This window comes from Mytilus californianus, unplaced genomic scaffold, assembly GCF_021869535.1.
Source record: "Mytilus californianus isolate M0D057914Y unplaced genomic scaffold, xbMytCali1.0.p SCAF_96, whole genome shotgun sequence".
Classification (NCBI taxonomy): Eukaryota; Metazoa; Mollusca; class Bivalvia; order Mytilida; family Mytilidae; genus Mytilus; species Mytilus californianus.
The window spans coordinates 10,011-14,912 of NW_026262752.1; the positions used below are offsets into that span (position 1 = coordinate 10,011).

At 31.2% G+C, this 4,902-nt stretch overlaps 1 long non-coding RNA gene across 1 annotated transcript; it reads right to left on the reverse strand.

Moving 5' to 3' along the window:
• Positions 1-529: 529 nt before the first annotated feature.
• LOC127717273 (uncharacterized) lies at positions 530-2,476 on the reverse strand. The gene is made up of 3 exons (XR_007989164.1): positions 2,429-2,476; positions 1,902-1,994; positions 530-631 (listed from the first exon to the last, which is right to left on the reverse strand). It is a non-coding gene; the product is annotated as an uncharacterized LOC127717273 (long non-coding RNA).
• Between the last annotated feature and the right edge of the window lie 2,426 nt (positions 2,477-4,902).

Here is a 4,902-nt window from a genome sequence, read left to right on the forward strand (position 1 = left end):
AAAGCATGCTGTATATTATTTATGAATATAATATAATCCAACAGAACACTCAATTCCTAGCATTTAATTTCTCTCTCTCTCTCTCTCTCGATCGAAAAGCCCGACCGGCGAGAGAGGGAGAGAGAAATTCTACCGCTACATCAAGTGAAGGCCTGCCGAGCTTTTTGAGTATTGAAAATTCAATAGTGGAGAAATATTATATTGCACGAGATTCGGTGTTGGACTCTGTTTCTATTTTGATGTTTAGACGTTACGTAGACAAACTTTTTCACTGATCTGCAAAATGAGGTATATATATATATATGTGTGACGTCGTTAGATATGGTCACCTTTTTCCTTTTTTTATTGTAGCGTCACAAAAGGAATTTAGTGAAAAGCAAAAAGAAAATGAAGTTAAAAGGAGGTTCCCTGTTTAGAGTGATATAAGTATATAATATTAAATAAAACTCCCGTCTAAATCCGCTTCTTATGTTGACTGTTATATCTGAATTGTTCACCATAATAAAAAAATCAGTTCTTACTCTTTTCATCTTGCTGTACACAGCCATTTTCTTGTTATGTTCTTCTTGTTTACCAGTTTCGTCTCTTCGTTTCTTTGCTTTGAACGATTCAAAATTTGTCTTTATCCCTTCTACAAAAAAAAATCTACTTAAGGCAATTTAAAAGAAATATTTTTTTAACATACAATTGCTTGTCTCCATTTGAGACTAAACAGTGTCACTTAGTTAGTCCATGGTAGAATGTCTTGATGTGATATGATCGAAATCAAAATATATCTATTAAAGTTATATGATAGTATGCATTTGCTAGTATGTGATCCATTAACATAAAACTTATTTATAATATGGAAATTATATGGCGTTTCAAAATATTACTGAAAGTGTCTGCTTATATGCTCGTGCAAATGCGTAAATAAAGTAATATATAAGGAAAGAAATAATATGTATATTTATTTTTCAAAATCATGAGTAAGAAAAGGAGTCCAAACTTTACGTCGCAGGAGATTCAAAAAGTTTGAATGCAAAATGGAGAAGAATAAATCTAAATATTTTGCCGACTGAGCAACACAACTATTATTTTTATTGTAATGTACATTGTACATGAAATTATACATGAAAAGTAATTAGAATTCTAGTTGATAATCATAAGACCATCATAAGTCATGTCGCGAGCTAGTGTCTTAAGTTTACGACAAAAGTTATGATATATCGTAACTTAGGACACTTACGACAACATATCTAACGACTATGACATGTCCTAAGACCATCATAAGACATGTCTAAGTCATAAGATACTTTCGAAAAACAGGCCCCTGGTAATGGGATTACTCATTTCAACACTTGGTCCGAAATCATATGAAGTAAATTCAATGGTAATTTGGAACGTCATGTTTCGAAATAAAAAGAGGTAAGATACAGGTGTGTAGCAACAAGGGATCGACCATGTGATTTCAAAGAGGGGGTGGGGGTATGGTTATTTCCTAAAAAAAATATTCTGAATCCAGATTTCCCCCATACCTTATAGTGTTAAATTTTGCAAAAAAAAAAAAATGTTAGCGCTTTGGGCGAAAAAAATAAATCTGACTCAGACAAAAAAACCATACCCCCTCCCCCCTTTAAGTTAAATGGTTGCTCCCTAAAACAGCACAAAAAAAATACACTCTTATAAAAAAATAGCCGACAGAATCAATGTAATGTTAACATAAGCTAGGATTTATTCAGTAACGTAACACTCCTTTCAAAAATAAAAAAAAGTATCAACTGAATTTGACTACTTTTAACTTTTTAGATGTCATTCTTAATATGACAGTTAAACATGCCTTCTAGGCTAAGCAATTGTATTGCAGAACTATAATTTCGACTATTTTGTGTTTGAGGGTTGGGGGGTTGGGGGCTACAAACCTCTAACAACACCCTCCACTTCATCAGGATATTGGGCCTTTTACAAATTCTATGATGAATCCAGACTTCTCTTTGTTCTCTGCAGAATTATATCTAAAAAAAAGTAATTTGAAAAATAGTCTTACTGTAAATCAAAGCTTCCTTAAATAAGAGTGTAACAAATGTCGGTAAAATTATCAATTTGTGCTAAAATGTTGTTTGAATCTGAATAGAACTATGATTACCAAATACATATATACATGTATATCCTGCAAACTTTTCACTTAAATTGACCCAAAAGCTGTGTACAAAATTAAGATTTATACTCGAATAAGTAGAATTTCATAATTAATGATTCAAAGTAGATATATGATCAAAATTAAATCTGTTTCAATGTCGTAAATCGAGCATTTTCCCTAAAAACCGTATCGTTTAATGATGAATGTGGACATACATTACATATTAAATTACATTGGTTTGAATAACAAACCATGAGATTTTTTCAATTTCCAAGGAAACTTTTAAAACATTTAATTTCATATACATACTTTAAAATACTGCCAGTTTCGTTCTTTATTCTCCAGATGAAATCCTTTCAGTAATACCCTGCTGATAACCATCCCTTCTTGATTGCTGAAAGGAAAAAGATACGCTCTTAAGCATTTAAATTGCATGCATCAAGAACAACTGAGAACTGAAGTTATATAATTATATGTGTAGAAAGTCGCAAACATAAAATATATATACATGTACATTCTTAACTTCACGACTTCATTACGTTCTAATTAAAACACGACAACATGTAATCAAAGTGTCTAAAATTTTGCAATATTTATACAATTATAACACAAAATGTAAGTGTGCAATATGTATTCGAATCTTGTGCCGACCACAATTACTTCTTTGTACATAGTCCGAAAAAAAATTGTAATCCGTGAAAAAAGGAAATAAATGACATTTTGCTAAGTATTGAATTTTTAGGTTCGCAAACTTAGTGAATATTCAAGTTGTTATGATACAATACATAAAAATGAAAATTGTATAAACTATCCCCTACTACATGTACAATATGCAATATTTTGAAAAGGTTAATTAAAAGTTGAACAATGAATAATTACTTACTGCAATTTGTGCAGGGACGTTAATCTTTTGGCTTCCCTTTTTTCGTTCATTTGTTTTTTATTGTAGTATTTGAATCATAATATCCATTTTCTTTTCAACATTAATTTGTTTTTCTTGCACTTTTACCAGTTGCCTTTTCATTTAGATGACTTCTTTGTTAAAGTGTCAATCTAAAAATAACAATTATAACTAAACCATTTAAATACATGAATTACAAAACTCAATGTTCATCATTTTTAAAAAACCAAAAGACTATTAAATCAATCCGTCATTCAGAATATATATGTACCTAAAAAAACACATAAATTTATGACATTCACCGATGTATACAAGTGGTGTATATAACAGATTTAAAGCATAACATATATTATATACAATGTATGTACATTGTCGGAAAATATAAGATGTATGTGTACGAGCTTTAGAAACAGGACGAAAAGCGAGGCTCTCCGAGCTTTTCTCCTGTTTCGCAGCGAGTACAAATACATTTTATATTTTCCGACAATGTACATATATTGTTTTTGTCCTGCAATTTACACCCGACACGTGAAACTTTAGTTGTTAAAATACAAATCATTGGATTTTAAAACTGGTGCGCACGAAATTCAAAAATCGTGCGCAAGAATTCGAAACTAATGCGCATGTCATTTCAAAAACTGGTGCGAAACTTTCAAAAATGGTGTGTAGGACTTTTAAAATAATGCGAACGACTTTCATAAATGGTACAGACGACTTTTCATGCGCACTAGTTTCAAAGTGGTGCGCACGATTTTTCAAACTGATGTGCACCAGATTAAATCTCGGGCGAACGAAAATTGTATATGTATATGGCACTTAAGGCGCTCCGAACAACAGGACATGATTGTAGCAACATATAAAATTTACCTGCCGATTAATATATAATCAACAATTTTGCGCCTGTCCCAAGTCCGGAGCCTCTGGCCTTTGTTAGTCTTGTATGTTTTTTTAATTTTAGTTCATTTAAATGTTTTGGAGTTAAGTGTGACGTCCATTTTCACTGAACTAGTACACAATTTTATTTAGGGGCAAGCTGAGGACCACCTCCGTGTGCGGGATTTTCTTGCTGCGTTGAAGACCCATTGGTGGTCTTCGGCTGTTGTCTGCTCTTTGGTCGGGTTGTTGTCTCTTTGACATATTCCCCATTTCCATTCTCAATTTTAAATAAAATAATTCAGTTGTAAACTGAGAAATAAAAGTTGAAAACTCAGCTTAAAAATACTGTTTTGGTGAAAATATCATATAAGATATGCTGATTAGATAGGACATAATAATTTTTCCTTATCCATAATTAATCATTATAGTACTTATTATCCAAAACGCAATACAAATTTGTAAAGGTTAAAGTGCTTTAAAAAATTCATATAGTACATTTCGTATATAAAGTATGATATTTGTGTACTCATTTTTAGATTTTTTGTTACGATATCATATTTCCAATCGGCAAATCGTCGATTCATATATATTATATACTAGTATCAAAAAAATGTTATGAAAGGTCTATCAGGTGAAATTTTAGATACACGATGAAATAAATTAGATTTTAAGTGAATGAGTAATATTTTTGGTAATTCAAAACTATAGTATAATAGCTAAAAATGTGAAACTTTTGTTTCTTCTTTCGGAGCAGAGCTTTTAAATGGTCCCATTGGAACAGATGGAAATGTTAAGATTTAACAGGAGATTAATTTACTATAAACCAATGTGATCAGTTTGGTCACATCGTCCTGAATATGCATGAAAAATTTGCCACTGGACGTTAAGCAACCAACAATCAATCAATCAATCAGTTTGGTCACAATCAGTGACATAAATATAATTCAAAATAACGGATAACATCACAATTTTAATGAAATATATGGTAAAAATGAAGAACATTTTC